The sequence below is a fragment of the Macrobrachium rosenbergii genome, chromosome 43 (assembly GCF_040412425.1).
Source record: "Macrobrachium rosenbergii isolate ZJJX-2024 chromosome 43, ASM4041242v1, whole genome shotgun sequence".
NCBI classification, from domain to species: domain Eukaryota; kingdom Metazoa; phylum Arthropoda; class Malacostraca; order Decapoda; family Palaemonidae; genus Macrobrachium; species Macrobrachium rosenbergii.
The window spans coordinates 41,021,625-41,031,624 of NC_089783.1; the positions used below are offsets into that span (position 1 = coordinate 41,021,625).

The following is a 10,000-nucleotide window of genomic DNA, read 5'->3' on the forward strand; positions in this document are numbered from 1 at the left end:
ACAGCTTATTGTGGAATCCAAACCACATTATAGCGAGAAATGAATTTATCACCAGAAATAAATTCCTCTAATTCCTCATTAGCCGGCTGGAGAATCGAACTCGGACCTAGCGAGTGCTAGCCGACAACTCTACCGTCTCGACCAACGAGGAACTGATGAGAGTAGAGAACTACCAGCACAACCCACATTCACACAAAATGCACAACAGAAACCATTGGCTACAGAGTGATGGCAAGTGTTGAGGCACTGAGTGCCTTATTTCCTTGGCTTCTGCTTATGACTGGTCAGACAGAGCCGAAGGAAAGGGCCTCCACAATCCGCAAGTAAGCCGATGGGGGAGGGACCAATTTTTGACTGACCTTGTTGCTTTGACTATAGCTAGGGTGCATCCCCATGCTTATATCGCAGTTTTGAGCCCTTTCATACAGTACAAGAAGTTTCCAAATATGTACGATTAGAAACCACAACAGTCTGACCTAAACTTCTCAACAGATAAAACAAACTATTGATAGAGCTGCAAAAATGTCTGTATGACTTTGTACGATTTTAGTGGTAACACTTGGCAAAATATAAATAATAAATTATATTATATATATATATATATATATATATATATATATATATATATATATATATATATATATATATATATATATATATATATATATATATATATATATATATATATATATGTGTGTGTGTGTGTGTGTGTGTGTGTATGAAATACAAAAACAGTTATCAACAGAAGGATCCACAGTTGTACTCTTGTTCAGAAAGACGAAATGTATTTGTAAAAATATTTGCAGAACTTAAAACTCTCGTCCATCCCTTGTGAACTTGATCATTAAACTAGCTACAAATATCATTTAATATCCAGTTCACTTTACTTTGGGAATATCACCGAGGGAGAATTACAACTGATAAAGATTCGGTACCAGGGAGACTCGAGCGGCTGTCGATAACCACTCCGCTTTTAAGAGAAGTATGCGTTGATACCGACTCTGCCGTACATATAGCGCCGAATGCACTGTGTATGTGATAAAAATTTAAAAATAGCTACGTCGAACGTACCAATCGGTGGTCTTGTGGAGGTGAGTTGATATCGGCTCAAAGTGTAAAATCCTGCATTCGACGGGAATATATACTGAGAAGTCGGTATGAACTTATACCTCTCTTAACAGCTTAGTGGTTACCGGCGTCACGGAAAGTCGTCGATGTGTACTGTCGGACGTTCGAGTCTCCCAGATACTGAACCGTTTATCAGTTATACTTCCCCTTTTGTGATATTCCCGAATTAGAGCGAGCTTTGAAAATTCACACACACACACACACACACACACACACACACACACACACACACACACACACATATATATATATATATATATATATATATATATATATATATATATATATATATATATATATATATATATATATATATATATATATATATATATATATATATATATATATATATATATACATATATATATATATATATATATATATATATATATATATATATATATATATATATATATATATATATATATATATATATATATATATATATATATATATATATATATATATATATATATATATATATATATATATATATATATATATATATATATATATATATATATATATATATATATATATATATATATATATATATATATATATATATATATATATATATATATATATAATGATATAATGTCTCTAACATCAACACCATTCACCACAGTCTTGGTTTTAGTCTTTACCGCACACTGCATGAAGGCAATTTCTTTCAACGTTGCAAGCAATCCATCATCGCACCAATTCTCTGGCTTTCATATTTTTTCTCACTCCGGAAAATTCCATCTCTCATAATTTTCCGTCTTCTGAATTTTCTCAACACTTCACACACCATCGCAAGATGCGTGTCTGACGAGAAATTAATGTTTGTAACATTTTGCTTTTTTATATATATATTTTCCCCACTGTAATTACGCAAAACATTAAACATTATATAAGTCAAACATTGGACATAATTTTAGATATGATTTCTTTATCGAAAGCTAATTTACTTGATAAGAGAATTTGCATTTTCAGTGTCCTTTATACAGGAAATCTTTCAGTGCTGTTCTGTAACGGGAACCGTGCTATTTCTTGAAAACATAACTTTTGGAATTGGTGACATTCACGTTTTATATACGTACGTTCTTTGCTAAGACTTATCTATCGAGCTTAGAAACTCCCTTACTGCTTTTCATGTTTTTTTTTTTTTGTTCTCTTATCTCATTCTGTCCTTGGCAAAGCACGCTTCATCGTTCTGTTCCAGACGACTAATGATCAATTCTTTGTATTCAGTTATATATATATATATATATATATATATATATATATATATATATATATATATATATATATATATACACACACACATATATATATAATTATATTATATATATATACATATATATACATTATATAATATATATATATATATATATATATATATATATATATATATATATATATATATATATATATATATACATAATATATACATTATATATATATATATATATATATATATATATATATATATATATATATATATATATATATATATATAATAATCTCGATTTATTTTCAATATTATGCCGTGATAACTTCTTAAAGATATTGTATAAATACGTTTATCTACGGGACAGGTAAATAATTAGCACGTTAGGAGGGCCTTCCAGTCTTCAAGTATTCATAGCTGTCAGGGAATTAAAACTCTCTCTCTCTCTCTCTCTCTCTCTTTCTCTCTCTCTCTCTCTCTCTATGTGTCAATCACAGTAAGCAGACCAAAGACTAACCACATCTCAGGGAGCTAATCCATTAATGAAATACTGCTCAAGATATTCAGTATTGATGCACTTGCATCTCTACACACTTTGTATAACGCCAAAATCATCTTCCAAGGAATTTACATACCTACAAACACCTATTCAGTTTTTTCACTTTTTTTTTTTACTTTATCTTTATAATCAATATTCACTGCGTTGAAATTCATAGTCAATATCATCTTTCCTGCGTCGAACACCACAAGTAGAAGAATCAGACGTGACGGCTAAGAGCCATCACTGGATTATTGAAGATTGTGAAAAACATAAATGATTCCCTAAGCTAGGTTCATTGACATGAAGTTAATACTGCTGTCTGTGTCGCGTTCTAAAGCGTAGTGACATTTGTAGATAAATGAAAACATCACCAAACCACAAAATCGAAAGTGACCCCAAGCGAAATTAAATTCGTTGTTAAAGCATACAGTTTTCACGAGTACTTTGATCACAGTGTTTTGCAGGCAATGGTACACGGACTAAAAGTTGGCGTTGCAAAGAAAATAAAGTGGAAAAACACAAATGAGTTTCTCATTAAGGATATTTTAATTCTGACATACCTCAGATGTTTAAATGCTGTGATGTTCTGTCATTTGCATCCCCTGCCTTGTTTCAAACGGATCCAGATTTTCAAGTAGATTCCTGGGCATGGCGAGAGGAACTAGTAGAATCGTTTTTTAGATGCCAACGTGCCCAAATGATGATGTCTGAAAAAAGGGAAACGAGAGGGTTATCTATCAGCACACATACAATGAAAAATATTCTAAGATCCGGTGGAAACTTCTGCAATCTGAATGCATCAAAGCCATTAATACTGTTGGCCGCAATGCCTGCTGCATTAAGGTTCCAAGCAAGAAAAAAAACCAAGTCTTTGCTTTTAACACTTCTGAGATTATATCATTGGAAGACATCAGGAAGGATGATGCATTAAAGTTTTAATACTTTCAAAAGGTACGCAAAGGATTAAGAGAAATTTGATTTTAGCGGAGTAGAGCTCAGGAAACATTCGTCCAAATATCAAACTTCAAGGGGACATTGCAAGAGGAATATTTGCAAAAGCATTATTCTTCGTTATATTAACCTTATTACAAAATCAAACTTATGATTTTCTGTGATGTTGAAATAGTTCACCATTTTCTTTACAGGATAAAACACTTTGCAAAAAGAGAAATGCTAGTTTCAAAAACATCACATAGCAAGGAAACTCAATCCAAATCCGATTTTTCTGTTTATAGGTAATAAGCAACTAAGCTTTGGAAGTAGGTTGAAAAAAATATTTTGAAAAATTACAAAAAGGATAAACATGAACCGAGCCAACATTTCAGAGGTGCCAGTCAAATAAAATTCTGTGAAATGAACTAGAACGAAAAACGAAGTGTCTAAACGACAGTGGTTACAAATATGCAATCGGTTAGCTTAAAAAACATGAATATAATTCCTTCTGTTCCTGAGTAAGGATAGTTCACTCTGTGCTGCCCAAAAAGATTTTCATAGAAAATAACTCAGGATTCCAGTGTCACAGTTGGAAACAATAATATGTTTGCACAATTATACATTCTTAAGAAACAACTTTCACGTTTCAAATGAATATTTGTTTTGAAGTCCCAGTTATACATACATATATATATATATATATATATATATATATGTATATATATATATGAGAAACACAGAAGGAAAATCATTTATATGTCTTGAAAATTAGAACGCATGCGCTCTCTACATACGTGATTATAACAATCAATAATACGGTATAACATGCAAATGAATATTTGTTTTGAATTCCAAGTCATCTACAAGAGAAACACGAAAGGAAATTCGTTTACAGGACATGAATATAAAAGTGCACTTACTGTCTAGATACATAATATAACAATCAATAACACGTAATAACATTCGATAAAAATGAAGGGTAAATATATATTTCATTAAAAGTTGATCTGGCAAAAATGAAACATCCTGTTTGAATGTTTTTTTTTTTAACGTACGGCCATAATTTAATAAGTAATACACCAATGCAGGAGAAAGTGCAGGCAACATAAGTGTTGTAACACTCACGCCCCAAGTGACCTGAGTCTAATGAGACCAGTAAGTTTGTTCAGTAGGTGAAGGAGCAGAAATAATGACCAAGTTAATGCTAACTAACAATATGCTGACATTGTTACTTTTAACTTTACAAAAAAAAAAAAAAAAAACTTTCAAGCGAGCAGCACAATTCTTCTCAAGTTACGAAGATGTATTCAACAAAAATATCACCCCGTGGGGTCGAATTAACAGGTTTGCAGATCGACCTACGGGACGGTGGACTTATATAACTAAAAACGGACCCCTTCGGTATATATATATATATATATATATATATATATATATATATAATATATATATATATATATATATATATATATATATATATATATATATATATATATATATATATATAAAGAGAGTAGAGAGATTTATATACATACATATATATATATATATATATATATATATATATATATATATATATATATATATATATATATATATATATATATATATATATATATAATATATATATATATATATATATATATATATATATATATATATATATATATATATATATATATATATATATATATATATATATATATATATACATCTGAGCTCCATTACACACTGCACAAGTATAGTATTATTGTGTTGGTAAGCATTTATTCGTTGCTCCGTCGTAACAAAAATAAAATAGAGGAAAGGTAGAACAAGTGACATTAAGTTTGTTCATGAATGCCAACGATAATAGTAATCCTTTTATTAAGGAACCCATTAGCAGTAGGGCTTTGCCAGATTAAATTGCCATCGCATGAACTTCCTGAATAGTGAGCCAGGAGATCCCTTAAAACTGCTGATACTGGTATCTCTCTTTGCTTAATTTTTATTTCACCGTTTTGTATATTCATTGTTTTTAACTTCTGTGACTAAGTAGGTTAAGCGGAATTTATTTATCACCATAAAATGCTGAAGGTCGAGTACGAGTTCATTTATATAAGAAACAATTGAACAGATTAAAAGACACCTGTATGTTAAACTCTAAACGAACATGTTGAAAATCCAGGCAAATAACTGATATGGAAATCAAAAGGAATGACTGTGGATACATTTTTTTCATTAATCGTACATCCTATTGACATTTACGTAAGATAACAGAATAATAATAATAATAATAATAATAATAATAATAATAATAATAATAATAATAATAATAATAATAATAATAGCAATTAGTCATATTCCCTGAGTAGGCCATTATAATCAATTATATGAAAATGATCACCAGTTTAAATACTTAAGATAAACATCAGTTTTGAAAGCTTGTAAAAAAACATCACAATAGTTTTTAAGGTAAGCTCGAGAAAATACTTGATTTCAAGTGGTGAGAAAAAACACGAAAATTCATCCTATGTGGAGTTTACATGTTTACTATTTACCCTCTCGTTTACTATTTTCCCCTCTGGCTCAGGAGAATTCTTCCCCTTTCCCTTTGCTACGTTTAGCCGATTCTGTCTCAACCCTTCTTCCGTTCCACTAAACCTCTTCCAACCCTCCTCCCTCCCAGACAAACTGAATACTTGGGAGTTTACTCCCAGGGTGAAAAAGCTCTGTACTCTTCCAACCGGTTCAAAATAAACTGCTTGGGTAAAACAGTTAATTCTTGTGTTACCAGTGTTTTTACATCCTTTTTCTTTTATTACTCTTCCAACAATTCCATTTTGCGGGAAATTGGGCCACCTAAAAATAAGATAACAGCATTCTCTCTCTCTCTCTCTCTCTCTCTCTCTCTCTCTCTCTCTCTCTCTCTCTCTCGCGATCGATATATAGCCCTATAAATTTTTGTTAATATCACTCAGTACTTTGTCACATTTACATCTTGTTATATTCTGTCGGTACTGATTAATATTTTTAAAAATAAGCTCTCAGCTACTTGCTATTGCGCAAAATTGTAATAAAAAATTGTAATATATAATATATATATATATATATATATATATGTATATATATATATATATATATATATATATATATACATATATATGTGTAAAATTATGTATGTGGTTGTGTATCACTAATACAGAGAAGCAGCTAAATAAGTACTTTTCTTTTTTGTTCCTAATCTCTGAATAAGGATGAATTTGCTGTTTTTGAATGTCTTGGCAGTACTTTGAAATAAATCTTATCTACTTTTGACTTGCAGAAATAATATGCCTTTGAATATTGTGTATTACACCTAATCAGCCAATCAATGTGTTTCTTTCAGTACAGCTTGGTTTGCATGTTAGGAATGGTGTAACCACGCATTCTCTAACGATTCCTTGTCTTCAGTTCTTAGCTAAGAATTCCAATAATTTTTCCTAGGTCAACAAAGACTTCAAACTTTATGTTCAGGCATATTTTGTTTCCACAACCTTAGATAAGCCCGTTACTTGGGAACTACAGTACATTATCCTCAGAGGACTGAGAGAGAGAGAGAGAAAAAAAAAACAGTTGGAAAACTAACTCCCTTAGAGCCTTCGAGAGCTGAGAATATGTAGGACTATTGTAAGACTTCTAGTTTCAGAAGCCTTTGGTGTCCTACGAGTTGTGGTTGAGCGAAGTTTGAACTGTTTTGCATTTAGATTAAATTGCGCTTCAGTTTCTTCTTACCTGATTACAACTAGTGACGATGTACAGGTACTTTGCTAGACCTAAAGACTACCGTGTACCGAAAATGCCTGTCATTCTCCCTCTTTTCCTCTTCGTTCAGAAACACTGCTAATAATATATATATATATATATATATATATATATATATATATATATATATATATATATATATATATATATATATATATATACAGTATGTGTAAGTATATATATACATACATAAATTTATATTATTATAAATATTCGCTGTTCGACCTCCCTTCCTTGCTTCTTACTAGAATAATAAATTAAACTTTATTAGCGTAAAGGGGCAGACCACGCAGGCTGCCCGCCTGTGAAGTTAGGCGGGAACCCAGGGTTTGTTTTCAAAATAAGTACACTCCCAGCCAACGGGCAAGAATTTTAGCTTGGGGGGCCATAAATCAGGGATGGATTTTGCTAGGACAGACCTCAGAGGCACTGTTCCTACAGCTTAGTCTTATTTATCCTGTGTACTGGCGAGTCTATTGTCATTTCAGGCCCAACCCTGGGTAGAAGGAGTTTAAAGCAAGAAGCCAGAAGCTGCCCCAGCATCAACAGACTTTCTCAGCAGACATCCTAGGAGCAGGCATGCAAGCCCTCTCTCTCTCTGAGCTCGCTTTGTCTCTCTCCCCCTTTGTTCAACATGAGGGAGAAAATTGTTACTCCAGACAGGCAAGGAATCTTATGCAACTGATCACTGCATTAGCTCACCCAGCGGTAAGTCTGATTTTGACAATTACTCCCAGTTCCCTTTCCCTTCAACTGAAACTCTCATTTTCCTTGTTCAAATTTTCCTCTCTTAAACAGCCACTGACTCAGAAATCCTAGTAAAACATATCCAATTTATGAAGTCATCTATTAAGCACAATTATTGTTGTCTAGTGAAATCAGGTAACGTCTCCTCCATGGTGTTAAAAGTACTCTTCTTGATATAAGATTCATCCCCTTGTGATTAAGTAAATGCTAGTGAGAGTTTCTGTAGTGCAGGACTGTTATCTGGGTACGTCTTTTCCAGGAGTGTGTAAGCCTGGGCTTGAACAAAATCCTCTTGCCTGGAGAAGAATCCACATCATCAGTGCCAAGAAGCCTCATTTTGACGTTCACTGCATTCCACTGCCTTATAAAGCGTTTGAGCGATTAATCTGTTGCGATCATGTCTATTTAGCAATGGGGTATTTGTGTACTGATTAGGACTAATATTTTGAGCTGCTGTTAGCTCCTGTAAAGAATCCATTTCCTTTTATTTTACTTTTGTTGAAACTAGTTTTCCAGTAAGTTTGCTGAAATAATTCATGGGACTATGAAATAAACCTCTATTCTTTGTTAAACTAGTTTTCAGCTGGCGCCCTAATCTATTCAGCATCTGTCCTTTAGAGTTTAATTTTCGCCTTAACTGACAGATTTACGTGGGTCTTAGGTAAAGCAAGGCAATATAAATCCAATCAAGTAAGTAATAACTAATTAGCCGACCGACCCACGTATATATATATATATATATATATATATATATATATATATATATATATATATATATATATATATATATATATATATATATATATATATATATATATATATATATATATATATATATATATATATATATTTGTATGTATACGAAAAGCAAACTATTTATTTAATGAAACTTGAAAGCACAAGGAATTCTGCTCTGCATCTGAAGCGTTAATTATTCTCATACACCAGCCCAAGGCAGAGTGTTAGTTATATTTGATGTTTCTTATTCCCCATTGGAAAGCAATCATCTTGCTTTTACAAGAGAACTCCCTCAAGGAGATGAAATACCAAAACGCATATTAATTTCCAACCCTGATGTTATTAATGCCTATTGTATGCTCCTGACACTTGCCAGAAAATCCGGGAATGGGTTAAGATTTGAAATATTTTTTCGGCACATAGGATTCTTGCATTTATATTTTTGAAGGGAATTAAATGGTTTTGTAAATTCAACGCACGTAGAGGATACAGGCAGGGAAAATAAGACAGAAAATGCACGATTCCTTCAGTTCAGTTCTTTACTAGATATCTTTACGTCTTGTAACTTGCACGCTTCACATGCCTTATCGATCCCAATCATATTAACTTTCTATTCATGGTTAATATCTATATTACCAGTAGCGTTCACAGTATCTTTACCCATGTGCAATTACAGTAGATATCAGGGAGAGTAAGATTTCTCACGTTGATATGTTAGCATGACAAACATTTATATGATAATTATCCCCTTACAGGAAATTATGGATACTGGACAGTATGTGTTCGTGTATGTATGTATGTATGTATGTATGTGTGTATATATACATATTTATACAATAATCGTACACTAATTGGATGTTCTAAGTCCTTAAATAGTTTTCCTAATAGTAAAAGTGACTCGCCGATAATCAAGC

At 31.9% G+C, this 10,000-nt stretch overlaps 1 long non-coding RNA gene across 2 annotated transcripts in view; it reads right to left on the reverse strand.

The window, feature by feature from the left end:
* Positions 1 to 10,000, reverse strand: part of LOC136828808 (uncharacterized) — an 855,933-nt gene that overhangs the window by 269,020 nt on the left and 576,913 nt on the right. For both annotated transcript variants that reach the window (XR_010850235.1, XR_010850234.1), the window contains exon 12: positions 3,446 to 3,592. This is a non-coding gene — a long non-coding RNA (uncharacterized lncRNA). The remainder of the gene's footprint in view (positions 1 to 3,445; positions 3,593 to 10,000) is intronic.